General features: G+C 41.6%; 1 long non-coding RNA gene across 4 annotated transcripts in view; it reads right to left on the reverse strand.

Moving 5' to 3' along the window:
* LOC118554841 (uncharacterized) overlaps window positions 1-14,054 on the reverse strand; it is a 32,265-nt gene that overhangs the window by 6,545 nt on the left and 11,666 nt on the right. For 3 of the 4 annotated variants that reach the window (XR_013448041.1, XR_004926678.2, XR_013448042.1), the window contains exon 2: window positions 5,935-6,087. This is a non-coding gene — a long non-coding RNA (uncharacterized LOC118554841). Of the gene's footprint in view, window positions 1-5,934; window positions 6,088-13,508; window positions 13,779-14,054 lie in introns of all 4 variants that reach the window. The other variant, XR_013448040.1, reaches the window with a different exon arrangement.

The raw sequence follows: 14,054 nt of genomic DNA on the forward strand, positions 1-14,054 counted from the left end.
TTTTGTATTCCATACAAATCTTAGGATTATGTATCTAGTTCTGTGAAAAATGTTGTTGGTATTTTGTGTATCAAACTTTTGACATCACCGTGGGAGTCTTGTGGCACTTCTCACACTTGGTACGCATCCAGGCAGTTACAAAGTTCTGCCAAAAGTGGAAGAGAGGGAAATAGACTCCATCTCTTCATGGGGGAATGGCAAGAGCATATGAAAGTGAATATGTTGTTGTGGGATTTTTGGAAAATAAAATCTGCCGCAGATGGAATGGCTATTTACTGACACGAAGAAAACTAGAGAAGGAGAAGGTTAGAGTGGGGTGAGATCAGAATCTGGTATCAGGAGTTTGAGGTAATTTTGACATGCCCCTTGGACTTTCAAATGGAGAAGACAAGCAGGCAGGTGGATATGTGAATTTAGAGGTCAGAAAGTACCATCTGTGTCTAGTCAATATTTAAGATCAGAAAGGCAGATAATATGACCAAGGAAATGAGTGTAGATAGAAAAGAATGTGATCTAAGCACTGAGTTCTGGGGCACCCTGACATTTAGCAGTAAGGGGAATGTGGGGATAAGGAGAGGCAGGGAGATGGTTTGGTGCCCTGGAAGCCAGGTGAGAAAGATGTTGAAGGAGGCAGTGGGCCATTGTTTTCAAAGTCTTGTAGTTTATGATTCTGTGATGGTAAATACCTGAACAGGTATTAGTATTCCTCCTTCAGGCTGTTAGGCTCTGTCAATCCAAATTCTTCTCTCCTCTGCTGGACCAGAAGCTTCTGGAGGGCAAGGTTATTAGCTGTAGTCACTTTTCGACCCTCTAAGGAACTATCATGGTGTTCCCCACATAATCGATACTCAATAAGTGAGAGTAAACAGAAATTGGCAACAAAAAGAGACCCTAAGAGTTCAAATCCCTTAAAAGGGCAGTTATAAGCTTGATGAAACGGTCGATTCTCATTATTTGTGTTAGTTATGTTCATAAAGTTTCTGTGAACACTGAATCAGTAAACACTGAACCATCATCCCTAGTGGAAACATAGATTCCCGCGAACCTCTGGTCACAGCAGTTTCCTCTGCCCATTAATACATAACCTTGTTTTATGTATGTTTCTGTTTAAGGCACCTTATTAAATGCTGTTGATTCATTAACATTGAACTCACGACCAACAGCACTGTAACTCAGGCCTGCCCGGAGCTTGTCTAACACGTGCCCTCTCTCCATCGGGCCCCTTCCCGCCAGCACGTCAGCACATGCTTGGGAGTAACTCTAAACCACGAAATCACCAACAAAAGACACCAAAACGTGAAAAACATGGGGCGCCTGGTGGTTCGGTAGGTTAAGCGTCTACCTTCAGCTTGGGTCGTGACCCCAGGGTCCTGGGATCGAGTCCTGCATCGGGCTTTCTGCACAGTGGGAAGCCTACTTCTCCCTCTCCTGCTACCCCTGTTTGTGCACATGCACTCTCTCTCTCTCTAATAAATAAAACCTTAAAAAAAAACCTTGAAAAATGTGACACTAAATAGACTGTGAAAAGGATGTTTGTAGAAAGAGTGGAAAGTAGAGCGTCCCCTTGTTCAAACTTGGCTGCCTTGCTCGGACCGCAGCTAGAAGGGAGTACATTCAGTGCTTCAACTTTTTGCTGTCTCTCATGACCACAGAAGGACTGGGAGTATTGATTTGGGGATAACAGATACATTTTAGCCAGTAGGCACATTTGCAAAGATGGAATCTGTGAATCAAGAGGATGACTGGATCTCATTTGCCTTAAACTGAAGGTAAAGATGCCAAAGAACAAGGGTTTTATAGCTTTTTCTCTGTACATCCATTTGGAAGGGGTCCTAACTTCTGTATATTTTAACTTTCAAGATATTGTTACTACTTTGGGGCTTAACGTCTTGCAAAAGAACTCAAATTATAGTTTGTTTTGACCTCATTCATTTGAAAATGGCTTTACATTTTTGAGTCTATTCACTTTGGTCAGCAGGTTCTTCCTACAGTCCCATAGAGTGGATGGTCTGAGGAAGTTTTTCTCTTCAGGCACTGAGGTCATTGAACAGAGTAAGTTGGCATCCTCATTTAACACTCTTGGGGGAAGACAGGCACCTACAGAGAGAGACTGTGTTGCAGGCTCTAACTTTGCTGTGGGTCAGAGCCAAGTCCATCTAGAATCCCACCGTAGTACAAAGGTGTTTGCCTGGGTAGGCTTTCAATACTGTGTCAGTGGCAATTTGCAGAAGTTCCCTGGAAGACTCAAAAGCCCAAGAATGTGCCAGGTAGTTGAAAGTTGGGAAACGTACAAACTAAATAGTATTTACGGGGATTGAGCCAGATAGTACCAGCGCTCCCAGGACAGATAACCACCTCTCTCCCTGCTGCGAGCTTTCGAGGAAAGAAAAGTCAGATTTGGTTTTAAGGGAGAAAATATCTTGCTCTTTTGGGTTTATGATATTTATTTATTTTTTTCTCTTGGTTTTAATAAGCAATTTCCTAAATAGCTAAATTTAACAAGAAAATGAAAAAGAGAATGAACAGAAATGTGAACTCCAAATTCCTTTAAAAAATGCCCTTATAATTTTCCATGGAACAATTTTTTGTATAGTTAAGGAAGAGCAACTTCATCACCTTTTCTGGCATCCTCAAACCATTTGGTTGCTAATTCCTCAAAAAGTTATTTAGCTCATTGAAGAGTAACGTGGCTGCCTGATGAAATGCCCACTGGCTGCTTGGAGCTGAGGAATCCCTCTGGGGAGGCTCAAGGGCAGCCCCAAGGGTATGGCTCTGAGTCCAGTTCCTGTTGGAACCTGCCGTAAAACAAGTGCAAGAGAACCTGAGGGCCTCTGTGGGAGAGAGAGCAGCATCCATCTTGCCATCAGGCTGATCAGCTTTCCTCAAAATGTTAAGACCTCCTGCCAAGGTAATGTCTGGGCTTGTGCAGAGGCAAGAAGCGAGGCAGGAAGCCACTGTACTTGTTTTGCCTAGAAGTTACTCTTGAACTCGCAGAGGAGCATTTAATGTCCTGTGGAAGCAACACTCTCCAAATACAGCAACCTCGCCATTCTGGGAAGCAGACTGCCATTGACCTGAGCTTTCCCAGCCACGAAAGATTTTGGAAAAGGCCTTTGAGGAAAAGGCAGTCCCCAAACCCATCCACTTTCCTAGGGCCAGAGAGCCGGGCAGATGAAGCAGGAGGCCCCGGGAAAGGTTTAAGCGTTAAAACCCCACTGGCATAAACAAGAAATGTGATGGCAGCTAACTCAGGGTTTCACTAACAACTGTTCCTACGGAAGTAAGAGGTTCCTTACTGTCAGCTTCATCATTGTCGTTCTTTTTGGGGAAGCCTTCCTTTCTGTGATGTCTCCAGGCAAGCAGTGGGGCACATCTGCATGTGGACCTCAGTCTCCCCACCACCTGAGTCCACGCCGAGATGAGTCACAGCCAGCTGACCCGTGAAGCCAAATAGCACACGGCTCCTAAGATGTTGTTCCTCCGGAATGAGAGGGTTCTTTATTTTTTATTACCTAAATGATATGCTCTTTAATATGCCTCACAAAACGGTCTGGCTTAGAAAACTGCCCACAATACGTGTATGTAGCCATTTCCTGTTTTGAATATAAAGAAAGAAGTGTATGATTTTCATTCATAGAAGTTTCTCACCTCCGCTCATGTTGAACAAATATGTTTTCAAGGAGAGCAACATTATTAACTGTCTTCGGCGGCGGGGGGTGGGGGGGTGCTGTTTCTTTCTCTGGCCCTCCTGGTTTGACTGGGTTACTGGGTTCCTTTCCTATCCTCAATGGCCAGGGATGGATGATCCGAAATCACACGTCTGGTTTACAAAAGCCAAGTGTTCTGGAGAGTGCTCTCTTGCTCTCCAGCTAGGGTGACCAACCATCATGCTTTTCCCTGGACTGAGAGTTGTCAGTGCTAAACCCAGGAAAGTCCCTGGATGAGTTGGTCCCCTTATTTCCATGCCTAGGGAAGCGGTGGAGTAAAGGATTTGCCAATGTGGGCTCTGGAGCTCATTGCTTGGGTTGGAACCACTCTCCATGACTTAACTTGCCACGTAACCGTGGGCAAGTTACTTACCCTCCCTGCTCCTCAGTTTTCACACCTAAAAACTGGGGGAAAAAAAAATCTACCTTTTAGGGACATTGTAAAGCCAAAATGAAATAATTATGTAGAAGGCCCCTTGGTGTGCCGCGCACATAGGAAGGGCTCATAAGTGCTGGTTATTATTGTTGTAACGATTATGATTTGAAGGTATAGTAGTGAAGAGGGCAATCCTGTGGGAAAAACAGCAATTGATATACCTGATCTCAGCTCAGGGCTATCAAGAAGTGGTCAAATAACACTCATGACAACCTGAGAGGGTGGGAAAGTGTTGGATTGTGTTCTTCCTTTTGGAAGTTGTTTATCAAAATGGATTTGACTTTGAAAAGTTTGGGTGCCCTAGAGGGGCAAGTTTCCATTATCTGGAACATCCAGGCAGATGGATTTCTTGGATAGGGGAGGCAAAACTCTGTCATGCTCAAGGCTCTGCAGGCCTCCTAAGTGTCCTCGACGGGGCGCCAGGCGCCAGAGGGGCCGGGGGTCGGGGGAGCCTGTGGTTTGTTGGCCTCTCCCCGGGGCCCAGTATCAGGCTGCAACCCTTGGCATATGCTGTGGAAAATCTTCCTGCACTGGCAGTGGGGTTCCAGACACATGTGTTTTAGATCAGTGTTAATGAGTCTGCTTCTGCAGCTCTTACTTCCGGCCATTCGGTCCGCAAAATTTTTGCTGAGTCATTTGACCTCACGAATCTTCTGAAACAACAGTCACATGACCAGAGGAAACTGCTGTGGGCACACAGCTTGCCCACGGGCACGTATTCTTGCAAACTTGATCCAGCCAGTATGTGCAGATCACATACTGCAGTGCCCTGCATTGAATTAGGGACCCGGAACTTACTGGGAGCAGTAGGGCCAGGCTTTGTCCGCAAAGCGCCGGCCTTCTAGCGGGAAAGACAGGTCTGTACCCTAGGACTACAAGCCAGACCTTTAAAAGTTATATAAACAAAAACATAAACTATGTGGCTCCGTAGCACAGAATAATTCATTCTGTCTGGGGAGAATTGCAAAGGAAGGCACACCAAGCTAGGCTTTTGAGAAAAAGTAGAATATGCAGGACTTGGACAAGCTGAGACAGGGCAAGAACGTTTGGGCAGAGGGCATGTACAAGCAGAAACCGTGCGCAGGTTCATGGCATCATGTCGGGCGCCCAGCATGCTGGACTGGACCACAGGGAGCACAAAGGGGGGGTTGCTGGGAGAGCAGCTGGGCCAGCTCATGGAGGATGGAGTGAATGCACAACCATAGAGTCTGCACTTTCTTCCACATGCAAGAGGAAAGACTTTTGAGCTAGGGAGTGGTAGGATTATAAGGCCTCAGAAGGATGATTTGGTCAAGGAGAGAGTCAGTGGGCAGTTATATGTAGGGGGCAGGAAGACGGGAGAGGGCAGAGGTCTTAGTCATGCAACACAGGTTAAGAGCTGATGAGGCCTGAACTTTGGAAGTGGCAGAGAGAATGGCAGGAAGGAAAGGGAAGACACTAAATGAAACTTTGGGAGGCAGAAGGAGAGGATTTATCTCCATTTGTCTACATCCAACTCCACTGTGGGAACTGAGCCCAGAGGGGCAGCCGCGAACAGAAGAGGGGCAGCCGCAAACGGAAGAGCAGCAAGGATCATAGGTTGCAAAGCTGAGGGGCAGGGGGTTGGTTAACCTAGAAAAAAAGCTGACTAGCACCTCAGTGATAGCTTGCTGTACACGAGAGACAGCAAGCACACCTGTTTCCTCATCTCCTCCAAAAAAGGCTCAAGTTGAGGTCTGGAGAGTGTAGAGGAGATATGAAGAAAGAATTTCCAAATGGGGAAAGAGAGGCCAAGGGCAGGACATGTTTTACCTTCAGGATGGTTTTGTTTCTGAGCTTCAGTCTGTGCGTCACTGCCTGGCCACGGGAAGAGATGCCTCCTTCCATCCGCCTTACTGGAAACCACCTCAGTCCTTCCTTGGTCAGTGGCTTCCTCTTTGAACAGAGAAGTCAGCATCACTGTTACTGAAAGGAAAAACCAAAAGCACTGGATATGAATTCACCGTTGGAAATAGCTGTACAAAATTCTTTTGTTAATTTAAAATCAGCGGATCGAACATAACAGGTGTAAGTGGGTTTGTGATCGTGTGAACTATCAAAATCAAATCTCCTGAAGTGGCCTATGACAGAATGCCACTTCAAAGCTGCTTTGGCAGGAAAAAGGGCGGATTGCAAGGTAATGGGGGCATCTGCGGTCACGCAAGACAGGACGTGACTGAGAGTCACTGAGTTCCCAGGGCCCCATTCCATCTTGGCTTCTGCTTCTCCCAAATCGGCTGCCTTCTCTCTCTCTCTGCAGGCTGACCTTCACCACCTCAGCCACGCCATGCCACACACCTGAATGGCCTGTGCGCAGGTCACAGACAAAGCCAGTTTGTGTCTCTTTATCTTAATTCCGGTCTCCCGGGGACCCTGCTCCCCCCCCCCCCCGGGGGGAGTAGTCCGTATAGCTCCAACAGAGCTGCTGAAAGGTGTGCCTTGCTGTGGACAGGGCGGGGCGGTTCGCAGGCAAGCGTGTCATGCGCTGGCGTCCCTGTAAAAATCATGCCACAATAAACTCGAATCTTGTCTGAGTGTGTGGCAGGCTATTTGAGATGCAGAGACCAGGAATGTGTTAATAAAGATAAAGAACTTCTAGCACAAAATCACTGAGAAGAGTCACCACCCAGAACTGTAGAATCGTCTGATGCGATTATCTAGTCAAGCGGTCAGCCAAGAAAACGTTGACCGGCCTTCGGCATCCTCGAAACCGAGGAAGGGTCCACCAGGCATTTCGGTTCTGGGAACACACAGGAGCTGCCACTTTGGAAGAGTCTTCCACCATCAAGTTGTGGCCGCTTTGTTTTAATCACGTCACTTCCCTTCTCAGAAGTCCTATGTATTCCTATTTTGTCATCTTAAGCTTTTCAGCAAGAGCTCCAAGGCCCGTACCATCACATCGCACCACACTCCATCCTAACCCATTCCCTTTCGTTCTTGTTGCTTATCTCATGTCCTACCCGACCTCCGTGGTTTCACGTCCAGGCGGGCTGTAGAGCACGTTCCTGCGTCTCGCCCTTGAAGATTCTGATTCTGGGTCGTAGGAGTCTGTGTGTGTGTGTGTGTGTGTATAATTTATTTATTTGAGGGGGAGGGATAAAGGGAGGGGAGAGGGGCAGAGGGAGAGGGAGAATCCTAAGGAGGCTCCATGCCCAGCAGGGAGCCAACGCGGGCCTCAATGTCATGACCCTGAGATCATTACCTGAGCTGAAACCAAGGGTCAGCCGCTTAACTGACTGCGCCACGCAGCGCCCCTGTATATTTTTTAAAAAAACTTTATTGAGGTATAATTGACATACAACAAGCTATTCGTATTTAAATGTACATTTTGATAAGTTTTAACATATGTATATGCCTGTGAAACTATCACCAAAATCAAGATAGTAAACATATCCATCACCCCCAAATGTTCCTCATGCCCCTTTGTCACCCCTCCTTCCTGCCCCTCCCTTCTTGCCCCCACCCCCCGCCCTTCCATTTCCAGGCAACATGCAGTTGTAAGAAATAATACAACAGAGATCCAGTGCATTCTTTACCCAGTTTCCCCCCAGTGGTGGCATCTTAAAAAACCATAGTACAATATCACAGCCGGGTGATGTAGCCAAGATATGAAATCATCCCATTTCCACAAAGATCTTTTTTGTTGCCCTTTAATAGCCATACCACGTCCCTCCTCTCAACCCATCTCTGACCACTGGCAACCAGGAATCTGTTCTCTATTTCTATTATTCTGTCATTTCAAGAATGTCACGTATATGGATTTGCACACTGTATAATCTTTCGAGATTGGCTTTTTTCACACAACACAATTTTCTGGAGATTCATACAAGTTAAGTGTATCAATAATACATTTCTTTTTATTGCTAAGTAGTAGCAATATGGTATGGTATGGATAGACCATAGTTTGTTTAGCCACTCACTCTGGGTCTTTTCACCTTTATTGAAGTATAATTGACAAGAAAAATTATAAAATATTTAAAGTGTACATTGTGATGATTTGGTATGCATATACATTGCGAAGAATTCCTTCCCTTGAGTTAATTTAACACATCTATCACCTCACATACTGACCTGTTTTTGTTTTGTTTTGGGGAGAACATTTAAGTTCTACTCTCAGCAAATTCCAATCGTAAAATACAATGTTATCAACTATATGCACCATGTTATACATTAGATCCTCTGACCTTATTCATTTTATAGCTGAAAGTCTGGACCCTTTCAAACCAACCTTTCCTTATTTCTCTCTCCCTAGGCCCTTTTAATCACTTTACTCTCTGTTTCTATGAGTTTGACTTTTTTTTTTTTTTAGATTTCACATTTAAGTGGTACCATGCATATTTATTTTTCTCTATCTGATTCATTTCACTTAGTGCAATGCCCTCAAGGTCCATCTGTGTTTTTCACAAATGGCAGGATTTCCTTCTTTCTTGTGGCTGAATAATATTCCATTGTGTATATGTACCACCTTTTCTTTATCAATTCATCTGTTGACTGACACTTATGTCATTTTCCTATCTTGGCTATTATAAATAATGCTGCAATGAATTATGGGAGTACAGATACCTTTTCAAGCTCCTGTTTTCATTTCTTTTGGATATATACCCTGAAGTGGGATTGCTAGATCATATGGTAATTCTATTTTTAATTTTTTTGAGGATCCTCCATACTGTTTCCACAATGGTTGTATGGTTGTACCAATATATGTTCATACCAACAATACATGAGGGTTTCCTTTTCTCCACATCCTCACCAACACTTGTTATCTCTTGTCTTTTTGTTGCTAGCCATTCTGACAGGTGTGAGGTGATATCTCATTGTGGTTTTGATTTGTATTTCCCTGATGATTAGTGATATTTCCTTTTTAATGTACCTGTTGGCCATTTGCATGTGTCCTTTGGATAGCCATTCACTCTTTGAAGGACATCTGGGGTAGTTACAACTTTTGGTTATTAAAAATAAAGCTGCTATAAATATTTGTGTATAGGTTTTGTGTGAACATAACTTTTCATTTCTCTGGGATATACACCCAGGAGTGCAATTGCTGGGTCATATGGTAGTCGCATGTTTAATTTTAAAGATTTATTTATTTATTTGAGAGAGAGAGAGAGCGTGAACAGGGGGAGGGACAGAGGCAGAGGGAGAGGAATCCTCAAGCAGACTCCCTGCTGAGTGTGGAGCATGATGTAGGGCTTGATCCCATGATCCTGAGATCACAACCTGAGCCAAAACAAAGAGTCGGTCAGATGCTCAACCCACTGAGCCATCCAGGCGTTTAATTTTATAAAAAGCTTCCAAACTGTTTTTGATTGGCTGCACTATTTTACATTCCCATCAGCAATGTGTGATCCAGTTTTACCAAATCCTTACCAGTACTTGGTGCTGTCATTATTTTTTACTTTAGCCATTCTGATAGGAGTATAGTGATATCTCACTGTTGTTTTAATTTGCATTTCTCTAATGGCAATTATGTTGAATAACTTTCAGATGTACTTACTTTCCAACTATAGCTTCTTCAGTAAATTCATATCTTTGGCTGTCCTCTATTTTCATTTTTCATTTTTTTTATTGTTGAGATTTCTGAGTTCTTTATATATTCTAAATGTTAGTCCCAATCTTTTGTTTGAAATATGGTTTGTAAATATTTTCCTCCAGTCCATAGCTTGTCTTTCATCCTCTTACTTGGGTCTTTGACAGAGCAAAAAAAAAAAAAATTAATTTTGATAAAGTCCAATTTATCAGTCTTTTATAGATTAAACTTCTGGTGTCAAATCTAAGGACTCTTTTTTTTTTTTTTTTAAAGATTTTTTATTTATTTATTTGAGAGAGAGAATGAGAGAGAGAGAGAGAGCATGAGAGGGGGAGGGTCAGAGGGAGAAGCAGACTCCCTGCTGAGCAGGGAGCCCGATGCGGGACTCGATCCTGGGACTCCAGGATCATGACCTGAGCCGAAGGCAGTCGCTTAACCAACTGAGCCACCCAGGCGCCCCAAATCTAAGGACTCTTATCTGGCTTTAAAACCTGAAGAATTCTTCTATTTTTTTTCCTAAAAAATTTAGAGTCTTACTTTTTACATTTAAGTTTGTGATCTATTTTGAGTTGATTTTTGTATAAGGTTGAAGGTATAAATCAAAGTTTATTTAAAAAAATTTTTTTTTTGCCTATGTGTGTCCAATTGCCCCAGCAACATATGTTGTAAATGTGATCTTTCCTTCCTTTGAACTGCTTTTGCACCATTGTCAAAAATCAGTTGGGCATATTGTGTGAATTTATTTCTTGGTTCTCTGTTCTGTTTGATTGCTCTATGAGGCTATCCCTCTGCTAAAAACCACACTGTTTTGATTACTTTCAATGTATAGTAAGTCTAATATTGGGCAAAGTGATTCTTCCCACTTTATTGTCTTTCAGGGTTGTTTTAGCTACTCTAGAGTCTTTGCCTTTCCTTATAAATTTTAGAATAAGTTTGTATATATCTACAAAAAAACCTTGCTGAGATTTTGTTAGAAATTACATTAAACCTAACTCAACATAATAAGGGTCATATATGAAAAACCCACAGCTAACATCATAGTCAATGGTGAAAAACTGGGAGTTTTTCCCTTAAGATCAGGTGCAAGGCAGGGATGTCTAGTCTCGCCACTTTTATTCAACATAGCACTGGAAGTCCTAGCCACAGCAGTCAGACAACAAAAAGAAATAAAAGGCACCCAAATTACTAAGGAAGAAGTAAAACTTTCACTATTTGCAGATGACATGATACTGTATACAGAAAACCCAAAAGACTCCACCAAAAAACTACTAGAATTGATCAATGAATTTAGTAAGGTCCTAGGACACAACATCAATATACAGAAATCTGTTGCATTTCTATACACTAATAATGAAGTGGCAGAATGAGAAATTAAGAAAACAATCCAATTTTCAATTGCATCAAAAATAATAAAATACCTGGGAATAAACTTAACCAAGGAGGTGAAAGATCAGTACTCTGAAAACTACAAAACATTGATGAAAGAAACTGAACACAATACAAACAAATGGAAAGGCATTCCATGCTCATGGATTAAAAGAACAAATATTGTTAAAATGTCTATACAAAGCAATCTACATATTTAATGCAATCTCTATTAAAATACCAATAGCATTTTTCACAGAATTAGAACAAATAATCCTAAAATTTGCTTGGAAGAAAAGACCCTGAATAACCAAAGCAATCTTGAAAAAGAAGAAAAAACTAGAGGTATTACAATCCCAGATTTCAATATATACTACAAAGCTGTAGTAATCTAAACAGTAGGGTACTGACATAGAAATAGACACATAGATCAATGGAACAGAAAAGAGTCCAAAAATATACCCATGAATATACGTCAATTAGTCTTTGACAAAGGAGGCAAGAATATGCAATGGGAAAAAGATAGTCTCTTCAACAAATGGTATTGGGAAAACTGGACAGCTACATGCACAAGAATGAAACTGGACTGGGGCGCCTGGGTGGCTCAGTCATTAAGCATCTGCCTTCGGCTCAGGTCATGATCCCAGGGCCCTGGGATCGAGCCCCACATTGGGCTTCCTGCTCTGCGGGAAGCCTGCTTCTCCCTCAGCCTGCTGCTTCCCCTGCTTGTGTTCCCTCTCTCTCTCTGTCTCTCTCTCTGTCGAATAAATAAATAAAATCTTTAAAAAAAAAAAAAAAAGAATGAAACTGGACAACTTTCTTACACCACACACAAAAGCAAACTCAAAATGGATTAAAGACCTATATGTAAGACCTGAAACCATAAAAATCCTGGAAGAGAGCACAGGCAGTAATTTCTCTGACATCGGCCATAGCAACATTTTTTAAGATATGTCTCCTGAAGCAAGGGAAACAAAAGCAAAAATAAACTATTGGGATTACATCAAAATAGAAACCTTCTGCACAGCAAAGGAAACAATCAACAAAACTAAAAGACAACCCACTGAATGGAAGAAGATACTTGAAAATGACATATCTTAGTCATTTAGGGGTTAGTATCCAAAATATATAAAGAACTTATACAATTCAACACACAAAAACCAAATAACCCAATTAAAAAATGGGCAGAAGACATGAACAGGCATTCCTCCAAAGAAGACATCCAGACGGCGAACAGACACATGAAAAGATGCTCAACATCACACATCATCAGGGAAATTCAGATCAAAGCCACAGTGAGAGATCACCTCACACCTGTCAGAATGGCTAAAATAAAAAAACCCAAGAAACAGCAAGTGTTGGCAAGGATGTGGAGAAAAAGGAACTCTTGTGCACTGTTGGTGGGAATGCAAACTGGTGCAGCCACTGTGGAAGACAGTATGGAGGTTCCTCAAAAAATTAAAATTAGAACTACCCTATGATTTAATAATTCCATTACTGGGTATTTACCCAAAGAATACAAGAACACTAATTCAAAAAGGTGCATGTACCCCTATGTTTATTGCAGCATTATTTATAATATCCAAATTATGGAAGCAGCCCAAGTATCTACAGATGAATGGATAAAGAAGAGGTGATATATATATACAATGGAATATTATTCAACCATAAAAAGAATGATATCTTGCCATTTGCAACAACATGGTTGTTGAGTGTAATGCTAAGTGAAATAAGTCAGTCAGAGAAAGACAAATACCACAATTTCACTCATTTGTGGAATTTAAGAAACAAAATGAATGAACAAAGAAAAAAAGAGACAAACCAAACAACACACTCTTAACTATAGAGAACAAACTGATGGTTATCAGAAGGGAGGTGGGTTGGGGGATGGGTGAGATAGGTGAAGGGGATTAAGAGTACACTTATCATGGTGATCACTGAGTAATGTACAGAATTGCTGAATCACTATATTGTACACCTGAAGCTAATATAACACTATATGGTAATTACACTGGAATTAAAATTAAAAAAAGAAATTACATTAAACATACAGATCAATTTGGAGAGAAGTGACATCTTTAACAATGTTGAGCCTTCTAATCCATGAACAGGATATGTCTTTCCATTTACTTAGGTTTTCCTTAATTTCTTACATTAGCATTTTTCAATTTTCAGCATACATATACTATACATTGTTTTGCTAAGTGCATGTGTAAGTATTTCATTTTCTTTAAGTGATTATAAATGATATTGTTTTAATTTTGGTATCCACAGAAATGTGATTGTTTTGTATTTATCTTGTATCCTGTCTTCCTGAACTCACTTGTAAATTTTGAGGTATTTTTAATTTTTTTGTAGATTCCTTGGGATTTGCTGTGTAGATAATCATATCATCTGCAAATAAAGACAGCTTTATTTCTTCCCTTCCAGCCCGTATGCTTTTCTTTTTTCTTACCTTAGTGCTGTGGTTATAATTTCCAATGTTATGTTAACAAAGAGTGATGAGAACAGATATCCTTCCTGTTTCCACTCTTAGAAAGAATTTAGTCTTTCACTAATAAGTATGATGTGGGCTCTAGGTTTTTCACAGATGCTCCATATTAAGCTGAGGACATTCCATTCTGTTCCTAGTTTGATGTGAGTTTTTATTACGAATGGTTGTTGGATTTTGTCAAATGCTTTTTCTGCATCAGTTGAGTTGATCGTATGGTTTTTCTTTTGGAGACTGTTAATTTGAAGAATTACATTGATTAGTATTATTATAGTATTATAGTTTTCTTATATTAAACTATCCTGCAGAGCTGTGCTAGACTCCATTTGGTCATAGTCAATTTTTTTTTTTTTTTTAATACGTTGTTGGTTTTGATTTGTCAAATTTTGGTTAAGAATTTTTGCAATCTCTGTGACGACAGAAGATCATCTTGCACCAGGTAGCTGAGGTCAGGGAGGCACTTAGACTCAATGTTAGCAAGACGGCCCCTCCAGTCAGAACTGTGTAAAG

This window comes from Halichoerus grypus, chromosome 5 (assembly GCF_964656455.1).
Source record: "Halichoerus grypus chromosome 5, mHalGry1.hap1.1, whole genome shotgun sequence".
Taxonomy (NCBI): Eukaryota; Metazoa; Chordata; class Mammalia; order Carnivora; family Phocidae; genus Halichoerus; species Halichoerus grypus.